Genomic DNA, 12,885 nt, shown 5'->3' with positions numbered 1-12,885 from the left:
CATTTATAAATAGTGCTGGTTGGTATGTTATGAAGATTTGTATACAGGGTTAATGATTCCTAATGTAGCCTATTTATGAACTAGTGAGTAACCCGAATACCTCAATCATGATTATCATGCATTCATAACAGCTGAAGTTACTGGAATGCAACATATTTTTGATTGCACCATCAATTATTTGCCAAACACATCAGTCATTCACTGACACAATAGGTGATGAGAAAAAGAAAACATATATTTGAGGGGTCTTGTGTAGAACAGCTGTAGATAGTTTTCAATTAAAGGTCATTGTATCACATTACCGCTGTTTCAGCTTTAGTGACAATGAAAATATATTTTTTTATATTGTCAATAAACTATTGTTCAATTTTTCACACATAGAAGGCTCAACGAACCATGGTCCAAACCTCAATAGTTGTCTTCTACCACCACCTAGTGGTCAACATATGCGTTACATTCATTTGCCGTTCACAACTGTCCAGATGAAATTTTAGCAGTGGTGAAAAAAGTACAAATAATGTCAAACTGAATAAAAGTAAATATACCTTAATAAAAAAATTACTCAAGAAAAAGTGAAAGTCACCCAGTAATATACTATCTGGTATTAAATGTAGCCTACTTAAGTACAGTGGTGTAAAAAGTACAAGTCATACTTTTAATTTTTTATTTAAGCAGGTAGGCTAGTTCTCATTTACAAGTGCGACCTGGCCAAGATAAAGCAAAGCAGTGCGACACAAACAACAGAGTTACACATGGAATAAACAAGCGTACGGTCAATAATACAATAGAAAAAGTCTATATTTGTAAAATAATTACAAATATAGCAATTAAACACTGGAGTGATAGATGTGCAGAAGATGAGTGTACAAGTAGAGATACTGGGGTGCAAAGGAGCAAAATAAATAACAGTATGGGGATAAGGTAATTGGATGGGCTATTTACAGATGAGCTACGTACAGGTGCAGTGAGCTGTGAGCTGCTCTGACAGCTGGTGCTTAAAGCTAGTGAGGGAGATATGAGTCTCCAGCTTCAGTGATTTCTGCAGTTGGTTCCAGTCATTGGCAGCAGAGAACTGGAAGGAAAGGTGGCCGAAGAAGGAATTGGCTTTGGGGGTGACCAGTGAAATACACCTGCCGGAGGGCGTGCTACGGGTGGGTGCTGCTATGGTGACCAGTGAGCTGAGATAAGGTGGGGCTTTACCTAGCAAAGACTTATAGATGACCTGGAGCCAGTGGGTTTGATGACGAATATGAAGCGAGGGCCAGCCAACGAGAGCATACAGGTCACAATGGTGGGTAGTATATGGGGCTTTGGTGACAAAACGGATGGCACTGTGATAGACTGCATCCAATTTGCTGAGTAAGGTGTTGGAGGCTATTTTGGAAATGACATCGCTGAAGTCAAGGATCGGTAGGATAGTCAGTTTAACGAGGGTAAAAGTAAAAAATGTAATTGCTATACATCAAATTCCTTATATTAATCAAACCAGATGGCAGGTTTTCCTTTTTATTTACGGACAGACAGGGGCACACTCAGACATTATTTACAAATGCAGTATTTGTGTTTAGTGAGTACTTTACACCACTGCAATTTAGATCCGATATATTACATTTGTGCAAAATGACCTTGCATGGTATGCTACTCTTGCATTGTACTTTAACATTATTGCCTTGTGTCACATGTTATTAGTAATACTTTTAGTTTGACATCAACGTAGCTAGAACATATGTTTTGTTATACACCACTTTGCTTTATATATTTCTGTAAATTATATTATTCAGTTTAAAAAAAACTGATAACACAAACAAAGTGAGGGCTATAAAAATGATTTACAATACCACAGCAAATTGCATGTTATGGCACAATTCAGTAGAGGGAGCCAGTCTGTTGGATGCTTCAATCAATGGTTAGTGCTGGCAACATTCAGATTCTCTACCCTTCTCCCGAAGTGTAACATACTAGTGTACTATACTACGGTACTTACTATAGAATTCTGTAGAAAACTGTAGAATACTACGCATTGTAGTATCCCTCAATCATGTGTAGTACTTACTATAGAATTTTGTAGTGTACTGTAGAATACTATAGTAAATACTACAGACTGCAAAAACTGTACAGTAAATTCCAAAGTAATGTCCACAAAAACACTAGTCTGCAAAAACACTACAGTCATTACTAAAGTACATACTACAGTATTTAATGTGCATATACCAGCTATAGGAGGACGGTCTCATTGTAATGGCTGGAATGGAATAAATGGAACTGTATCAAACACATGAAACATATGGAAACCACGTTTAATGACTCCGTTTCTTTTATTCCATTCCAGCCATTCCCATGAGCCTGTCCTCCTTTCCCACCAGCAAATACCCTGTCCCATATCCCAATTTGTGCCACCCATAAGCAAGAAACCTACATGCCAAGTATAGAGCATATATTGTGTTCCCTACAGATTACAGAAAATAGCAGAAGCTCTGAACTATCATTTCAAAATATTACAGTAAATAATAGTCTTCAAAAACACTACAGTAATTACTATATATATATATATATTACACTTTTTTTTACTACAGTATTTATTTTCTATTACAAACCAGGTGGTTCGAGCCATAAATGCTGATTGGCTGAAAGCCGGGGTATATCAGACTGTATACCATGGGTATACCATTTTTTTAAAAACACTTTTTACTGGTCTAATTATGTTTGGTAACCAGTTTATAATAGCAATAAGGCCCCTCACGGTTTTGGGGTATATGGAAAATATACCACAGCTAAGGGCTGTATCCAGGCACTCCATGTTGTGTAATGTTTTAGAACAGCCCTTAGTCATGGTATATTGGCCATATACCACACCTCCTCGGGCCTTTTTGCATAAGTAAACTGTAAATACTACAGTGTACTGCAATCGTGTCCGCAACACTACAGTCAATACTACAGTAAAGTTAGCAAAAACACTACAGTGAAAACTATAGTATTTATATCATAGGTTACTATAGTATTTTCTCATGTGGGCACTCATAGATTTAAAAAAATAATGGACTGCTGTGAGGAAAATGTTGGAAACACTCTCCAGTCACGCTTGCACCAATCCAATGCTTTTAAATGTATGAGGGGGAGTGAACGAGTGCACGAGCAGAGATTCGGAATGTAGCCATGCTCTTCAGAATCCCAAAACAACCCCTAGCCCTAGGCACTCAAGGAAGTAAATCTGAGATGATTAGATAGACTTTTGCATTATGGTAATACATTTAGCATTTCCCGAGGTATATTAAACCAAATCAAACCATTTGAATAATTGACCCAAGTGCCCTACTCCCTTGTCACTTGTCACAGCAATATGGCAAGTACAGTGGGGCAAAAAAGTATTTAGTCAGCCACCAATTGTGCAAGTTCTCCCACTTAAAAAGATGAGAGAGGCCTGTAATTTTCATCATAGGTACACTTCAACTATGACAGACAAAATGAGAAGAAGAAAATCCAGAAAATCACATTGTAGGATTTTTAATGAATTTATTTGCAAATTATGGTGGAAAATAAGTGGTCAATAACTAAAGTTAATCTCAATACTTTGTTATATACTCTTTGTTGGCAATGACAGAGGTCAAACGTTTTATGTAAGTCTTCACAAGGCTTTCACACACTGTTGCTGGTTTTTTGCCCCATTCCTCCATGCAGATCTCCTCTAGAGCAGTGATGTTTTGGGGCTGTTGCTGGGCAACACGGACTTTCAACTCCCTCCAAAGATTTTCTATGGGATTGAGATCTGGAGACTGGCTAGGCCACTCCAGGACCTTGGAATGCTTCTTACGAAACCACTCCTTCGTTGCCCGGGCAGTGTGTTTGGGATCATTGTCATGCTGAAAGACCCAGCCACGTTTCATCTTCAATGCCCTTGCTGATGGTAGTCTTTGTTACTTTGGTCCCAGCTTTCTGCAGGTCATTCACTAGGTCCCCCCGTGTTATTCTGGGATTTTTTGCTCACCGTTCTTGTGATCATTTTGACCCCACAGGGTGAGATCTTGCGAGGGAGATTATCAGTGGTCTTGTATGTCTTCCATTTCCTAATAATTGCTCCCACAGTTGATTTCTTCAAACCAAGCTGCTTACCTATTGCAGATTCAGTCTTCCCAGCCTGGTGCAGGTCTACAATTTTGTTTCTGGTGTCCTCTGACAGCTCTTTGGTCTTGGCCATAGTGGAGTTTGGAGTGTGACTGTTTGAGGTTGTGGACAGGTGTCTTTTATACTGATAACAAGTTCAAACAGGTGCCATTTAATACAGGAAACGAGTAGAGGACAGAGGAGCCTCTTAAAGAAGAAGTTAGAGAGCGAGAAATCGCTTGTTTGTAGGTGACCAAATACTTTTTTCACACCATAATTTGCAAATTAATTCATTAAAAATCCCACAATGTGATTTTCTGGATTTTTTTCTTCTCATTTCATCTGTCATAGTTGAAGTGTACCTACGATGAAAATTACAGGCCTCTCTCATCTTTTTAAGTGGGAGAACTTGCACAATTGGTGGCTGACTAAATACCTTTTTGGCCCACTGTATGTGTGTGTATGCATGTGTGTCTGTACAGGGCCTTCAGAAAGTATTGTCACCCCTTGACCGGGCTCTACGTTTTTTACTGGTTTTGCAATTCACTGACGCTGCCTCTGGTTAAAGGGGAATAAAGCAGCCCAAGAGTTCACATATACAGGAACTTTATTTAAACACACTGAGGAAGATGAACATAGGGATGAAAAGTGGGAGAGGTAGTGGAATACTAGTCGTTCTGTCGAAGGAATTGAAAGGCAATGAATATGTTGTACATATGACCTCACAAGAGGGGTAATAACAGTCATTAAGGACTGTATAAATTACATATAATCCCTGAACATGTTTGCAGGTTACAAGATATACAGAGGCAGCATAGCGAGGACATGACGTGTCCCTGTCCTGACACCGGTGCTCAGGTTGGAGAGGCAATTCGATGGTCACAGTCACACCTGGCAACGGTGCCAGGGCCGAAGAGACAACTTCTTGCCACTGTCCACCATGACTGTCCCATGTTCTCCACTGCAACCTGCTGGAGAGGGCTCCCCTGATAGGAGGAAGCCTGGGATCTGGTCCTCTGTTGTAGAATGCGAAAAATACTGTATATTCTGCTCAAGTCGGGCAAAACGAGCTTCCTATAGTCATGACATATGCAGCGATGCCCACAACGCTGTAACTCCCTGGGGCTCCAATGTAGAAGAACAATCCAGACATTGGGTTGCTGGGGTTGTGGCCCCATCTGGTGCTGAATAGTATCGTGTAGATGGAGGAGAAGGGCCACAGGGTCCATGCTGCATCGTCAGCAGGCGTGGGGCTCTCATAGGCTCCAGAGAGGGGGTATAATCCACATGGTAGCAATCCACTGGATAACCCGGGGTCATACTCCACTGGACCGCAGGTGGGCAGTGTGGAAAGTACCCTGTGTGGTCTAGGTGGGCCGCCGTGCTGTAGTGGTGTCAGCAAAGTCACAAATCCGGCGAGACAAAGGACCTTGAAAGAGAGTGACCCGGGTCTGTGTATTTAACTGGATTGTGACTGATGCCGCCCCGGTTAAAGGGGAATAAAGCAATAAAGCACGTCATGCAATAAAATGCAAATTAATTACTTAAAAATCATACAATGTGATTTTCTGGATTTTTGTTTTAGATTCCGTCTCTCACAGTTGAAGTGTACCTATGATAAAAATGACAGACCTCTACATGCTTTGTAAGTAGGAAAACTTCCAAAATTGGCAGTGTATCAAATACTTGTTCTCCCCACTGTATATATATATAAATAATCCCTGAACACGTTTACAGGTTACAAGATATACAGAGGCAGCATACATAATGCAACAACAACAAACTATTAAGAACAATATGTTACACAACTCACCATCCCACCAGTCCAGAGATACAGTATGACTGAGTCCAGTTGTTGATGGGCAGAGACAGATGTTGCTCTCTGCCACTGTTTGAGGGATACTGATAATATTGTGCTGCCCTGTCTCGTCAAGAGGATGGGCAGATGTCCGGCCCCCTAGTAACTTCCCTAGCAACATATCAGGGCACAGGTCACTCAGGTCAAGGAGAGTTTGGGAGCCAGGTTTATGGTACCACCTAGACTCTCAGGCTCGGGTCATGAGGGATGCAGAGTGGAGTCTTATTCTAAAATCAATTAAATAAAACAAATTCCTCATCAATCTACACCAAATACCATATAATGGCAAAGTGAAAACAGGTTTAGACATTTTTGCACATTTATTACAAATAAAAAAACAGAAACACCTTATTTACATAAGTATTCAGACCCTTCACTATGAGACTCAAAATTGAGTTCAGGTGCATTGTGTTTCCACTGATCATCCTTGAGATGTTTCTACAACTTGATTGGAGTCCACCTGTGGTAAATTCAACTGATTGGACATGATTTGGAAAGGCACACACCTGTTTATATACACAGTTGACAGTGCATGTCAGAGCAAAAACCAAGCCATGAGGTCGAAGGAATTGTCTGTAGAGGTCCGAGACAGGATTGTGTCGAGGCACAGATCTGGGGTAGAGTAACAATAAATGTCTGCAGCATTGAAGATCAGCCAGAACACATTGGCCTCCATCCTTCTTAAATGGAAGAAATTCGGAACCACCTAGACTCTTTCTAGAGCTGGCAGCCCGGCCAAACTGAGCAATCAGGGGAGAAGGGACTTGATTTAGGGAGGTGACCAAGAACCCGATGGTAACTAACAGAGCTCGAGTTTCTCTGTGGAGATGGGAGAACCTTCCAGAAGGACAACCATCTCTGCAACACTCCACCAATCAGGTCTTTATGGTAGAGTGGCCAGATGGAAGCCACTCCTCAGTAAAAGGCACATGACAGCCCTCTTGGTGTTTGCCAAAAAGGCACATAAAAGATTCTCTGGTCTGATGAAACCAAGATTAAACTCTTTGGTCTGAATGCCAAGCGTTGCGTCTGGATAAAACCTGGCACCATGCCTACGGTGAAGCATGGTGGTGGCAGCATCATGCTGTGGGGATATTTTTCAGTGGCAGTGACTGGAAGACTAGTCAGGATCGAGGGAAAGATGAACAGAGCAAAGTACAGAGAGATCATTGATGAAAACCTGCTCCAGAGTGCTTAGGACCTCACTGGGGCATAGGGTCACCTTCCAACAGGACAACAACCCTAAGCACACAGCCAAGACAATGCAGGAATGGCTTCGGGCCAAGTCTCTGAATGTCTTTGAGTGGCTCAGTCAGAGGTGCTTCAACAAAGTACTGAGTAAAGGATCTGAATATTTATGTAAATGTGATATTTCAATTTTTTTGTATTTATTATTTGCTAAAATTTCTAAAAACCTGTTTTTGCTTTGTCATTATCGGATATTTTGTGTTGATTGACGAGGGGGGGAAAAAAACAATTTAATACATTTTCGAATAAGGAAAAATGTTGAAAAAGTCAAGGGGTCTGAATAATTTCCGAATGCACTGTAAATCTGCTTAAAACTCTATGACAAAACCTGAAAATGGTTGTCTAGCAATGATCAACAAACCATTTGACAGAGCTTGAAAAGAATAATGGGTAAACGTGGCACAATCCAGGTGTGGAAAAGCTCTTTCAGACTTACCCAGAAAGACTCAGCTTTAAAATCACTGCCAAAGGTGTTTCTAACCTGTATTGACTCAGGGAGCTGAACACTATTCTAATCAAGATATACACTGAGTGCACAAAACATAAGGAACACCTTCCTAATATTTAGTTGCACCACCTTTGGTCCGTAGAACAGCCTCTACAAGGAGTCGAAAGCATTCCACAGGGATGCTGGCCCATGTTGACTCCAATCCTTCCCACAGTTGTGCCAAGTTGGCTGGATGTCCTTTGGTTGGTGGACCATTCCTGATACACACGGAAAACTGTTAAACGTGAAAACCCCAGCAGCAACACTCAAACCGGTGCGCCTGACATCTACTACCATACCCTGTTCAAAAGCACTTAAATATTTTGTCTTGCCCATTCACCTTCCGAATGGCACACATACATATTTGGTGTCTCAATTGTCTCAATGCTTAAAATCCATCTTTAACCTGTCTCCTCCCCTTCATCTACACAGATTGAAGTGGATTTAACAGGTGATGAGGGATGATAGAATGACCAGGTGAAAGCTATGTCAAGGAATGAGCAGCTGTCCTTAATGTTTTGCTAACTCAGTGTTTTATTTTTTTCAAATGTTAGAATATTCTTCCACTTTGACATTACAGAGTATTTTGTGTAGATTGTTGACACAATGACAATTCAATCATTTTTAATCCCACTTTGCAACACAACAAAATGTGGAAAAAGTCATGGGGTGTGAATACTTTCTGAAGGCACTATATGTATGGGTGTATTTGTCTGTGTGTGCACGCGATGTTTCATAAGAATATATGCTCAAACTGTCCCCATTCAGGTTTATCCTCAGCAGAAGCCTTCTCCTGGTAGCCTATTCGTATCTTTACACATTTTTATGATTCTTTAAAAGTACGAGAATAGCTACCAAGTCAGCCCATGGGGGTAAAGAAACATTGTCCATTTGGCCCCCAAAACAGCAACAGCAAACGACAACAGGAAGAATACCAGGCCTGCTCAGCTGTCCCTGTCAGGCCAAGGCCAGAGATAATTGTGGCTGTGACCTTTTTCTGTGGCCCTTAACTCACTCTTTTCACATTCCAGGGCAATCGGAATTGTCCCACGGCTTGCGTCCAAAATGGCACCACTATTCCCTATGTAGTGCACTACTTTTGACCATAGGGATCTGGTAAAAGGTAGTGCACTACATAGACAATAGGGTGCTATTTGGAACAAATCCCCATGTTGTAATAATAACAACACTGCAAACTCACCCACCTTGTCACCAGAATATCCCAACTGTCATTATCCACCCCTTGGGGCTCATTTTTGGATGGAGGTGGGGGGTGGAGGATGTAAAGTCAAGGACATAAATAATACTGCATGAGTACAAGGCAAATTGTATCTGTCTGTGGATTGTGAATGATGTACATTTGAGGATTGTGTATTCTGATCATTTATGTACATGATTTTGGCACTTATCTGTCTCCATAAATGAATACTAGTGTGACATATTGCAGAATGAAACAGATACCATGTGTTGCTTGAGGCCACCTGTATTCAGCTCTGATGATGCAGTTTTGTTCACAACTTTGATTGAGAACAGTCAATGTGAAAATTGTTCAGTTTAGGTCTTGACTATCTATGTATGATGAAATAATATTTTTATTTCAAATGTTCAGAGACAAGAACAATACCTACCATTTGTTGAAATTATTATTTTGGACCAGAGATAGGATATGCTGTGGTAAAATGGAATTCATGCATGTATAAAATGCATAGCTCATAAAACAGGGACATTCTTACTGTAGTATGCTAACTTTAGGAAGGAGGAAAGTTTAACAGTTTTGATGGGTCCCCAAAAACACTTTACAAGTTGCTCTTATGCCATGTAAAAGCTTCTGTAGTTACACAGCAGCTGTACATGGTGAAAGCAAATACAGTTGAAGTCAGAAGTTTACATACACTTAGGTTGGCGTCATTAAAACTCGTTTTTCCAACCACTCCGCAAATTTCTTGTTCACAAATTATAGTTTTGGCAAGTCGGTTAGGACATTTACTTTGTGCATTACACAAGTCATTTTTCCAACAATTGTTTACAGACAGATTATTTCACTTGCAGTGAATTCTATCACAATTCCAGTGGGTCAGAAGTTGACATACACTAAGTTGACAGTACCTTTAAAACAGCTTGGAAAATTCCAGAAAATGTCATGACTTTAGAAGCTTTTGATAGGCTAATTTACATAATTTGAGTCAATTGGAGGTATACCTGTAGATGTATTTCAAGGCTTACCTTCAAACACAGTGCCTATTTTCTTGACATCATAGGAAAAATCAAAATAAATCAGCCAAGACCTCAGAAACATAAAATTGTAGACCTCCACAAGTCTGGTTCATCCTTGGGAGAAATTTCCAAACTTCTGAAGATACCACGTTCATCTGTACAAACAATAGTACGCAAGTATAAACACCACGCAGCCGTTATACCGCCCAGGTATAACACACCACGCAGCAGTTATACCGCCCAGGAAGGAGACACGTTCTGTCTCCTGGAGATGAGCGTACTTTGGTGCGAAAAGTGCAAATCAATCCCATAACAGTAAAGGACGTTGTGAAGATGCTGGAGGAAACAGGTACAAAGTATCTATATCCACAGAAAAACGGGTCCTATATCGACATAACCTGAAAGACCGCTCAACAAGGAAGAAGCCACTGCTCCAAAACCGCCATAAAAAAGCTAGACTACGGTTTGCAACTGCACATGGTGTCACGTTCGTTATAATGAATGTCGGACCAAGGCGCAGCGTATGTTGAGTTCCACATAATATTTTAATAGTGAAATTTAGCAAAAACAAACAACAAACCGTGACTAAAGAAATGCTACGGGCAATAATCTGAATCATACACAAACCCCATAGAAAATAAACCTAGAACCCCACATAGAAAAATAAACTAGACTAAAACCACTAGTCACGCCCTGACCGACTCTACCATAGAAAATACAGGCTTTCTATGATCAGCACGTGACACATGGGGACAAAGATCGTACTTTTTGGAGAAATGTAATCTGGTCTAATGAAACAAAAATAGAACTGTTTGGCCATAATGACCATCATTATGTTTGGAGGAAAAAGGGGGATGCTTGCAAGCCGATGAACACCATCCCAACTGTGAAGCACGGGGGTGGCAGCAGCATGTAGTGGGGGTGCTTTGCTGCAGGAGGGACTGGTGCACTTCACAATATATATGGCATCCTGAGGAGGAGAATTATGTGGAAATATTGAAGCAGCATCTCAAGACATCTGTTAAGTTAAAGCGTTGTTGCAAATGGGTCTTCCAAATGGACAATGACCCCAAGAATATTTCCAAAGTTGTGGAAAAATGGCTTAAGGACAACAAAGTCAAGGTATTGGAGTGACCATCACAAAGCCCTGACCTCAATCCTATAGAAAATGTCTGGGCAGAGCTGAAAAAGCGTGTGCGAGCAAGGAGGCCTACAAACCTGACTCAAGTTACACCAGCTCTGTCAGGTGGAATGGGTCAAAATTCATCCAACTTAGTATGTGAAGCTTGTGGAAGGCTACCCGAAACATTTCAACCAAGTTAAACAATTTAAAGGCAATGGTACCAAATACTAATTGAGTGTATGTAAACTTCTGACCCACTGGGAATGTGATGAAAGAAATAAAAGCTGAAATAAATCATTCTCTCTACTATTGTTCTGACATTTCACATTCTTAAAATAAAGTGGTGATCCTAACTGACCTAAGACATTTTTAACTAGGATTAAATGTCAGGAATAGTGAAAAACTGAGTTTAAATCTATTTGGCTAAGGTGTATGTAAACTTCCGACTTCAACTGTATATATATGCCACAACTCAACACACATCTTAGTTGAACTTGCACTTGCCTAAGACTCTAGATGGCGCAAATGGTCCAGTAAACGACCAAACAAACTGATACCCAAACAGCATCAGTGAAAAACAGTGAGAACTTGTTCACCCATCTTTTGGTCGTAGAATATATTTCATGGTAGGTTATGCATGCCTAAATCAGCTAGACCTGTGATGTAACAGATTGCTTCATTTGATAGTAACAGTTTCTATAACATTATTAAGAATGGAGTAATTGTATAAGGGGAAGATACCAGTTCCTGTTAAATATTTCTTCCCGTACTTACTTTCAGCTGTGAAAGGCTATTTCATAAGCTACTTTTGCGTTTTCTGTGAAATGTAAGTTCATTTTGGCCTGTGTGTAAAAACATTTGAATGGTTTTCAAAAGAAAATCTGGTCACTCAACAGAAAATTTGAGTTTGTTCAACAAACATTTGATGAGCTATTCCGAGATATAGATTCTTAAAACAAACGGTCAAATGCGGTCTACTGTAAATGATGTGAATTTACAGTGTCTACAGCCATGTGTTTTTCTTGACCACAATACAAATGTGGGTCTTCCAAATGAGTTAATTCACGTTTTGGTTAGCCTAGACATGAAATTATTATATATACATATATATATATATATATATATATATATATATATATATATATATATATATATTATTTAACCTTTATTTAACTAGACATGAATAACACTGCCGATTGTGGTCTGAGTAAATCTTATATCAAAACATGCTAGGAGTGTTAATAAAAGCTGTAAAAGTAGCCTACAGACACAGATAAACGTTAATTACCTTTCTTACACTTTTGGTTTAGGCTCCTTCAAGTCCTTCCATAACTTCCAGAGTTTAGTCGAAGATAGGCAGAAAAATACATGAATAATAGTACCTTCAAGAAATATATGTCATTATAAGGACATAATTGGATAGCTTCTTCATGCAACCAATTACAGAATAAATCAAAAGTTTGGTTTCAAAGCGGTTTTTCCTGCCTGCACGTCCTGCAGCTATGCTTCACTTCATCAAATATATTTTATAATCTGAAAATAGCTTTAATATCCTACCGTCGAGGTATCTAATTAATTTAAAATGAATGAGATATGTTCTTAACTTCACATATTCCAAGTATTTAAGAGGTTGTTAAGATTCCATCTACTCATAGGTAAATCCTCGAGAGAGATAAGGCCAAATTAATTTTCTATGGACAAGGTAGCCACTCTCTCTGGGTAAAGCTACCGTATTTTGAAGGCAACCACCGACCAGCCTCCCAGTTTGAATCTTGGCAAGGCTATGCGTCTTTGGATAACACGTTGGACAAACTCTATACGGCTTTCATGCCATATTTAAATCACTGCTCCTCCAAT

The sequence above is a fragment of the Oncorhynchus masou genome, chromosome 4 (assembly GCF_036934945.1).
Source record: "Oncorhynchus masou masou isolate Uvic2021 chromosome 4, UVic_Omas_1.1, whole genome shotgun sequence".
In the NCBI taxonomy this organism is placed as follows: Eukaryota; Metazoa; Chordata; class Actinopteri; order Salmoniformes; family Salmonidae; genus Oncorhynchus; species Oncorhynchus masou.
The sequence above is the reverse complement of the archived record's forward strand: the minus strand, read 5'-3'. Positions refer to the sequence as shown.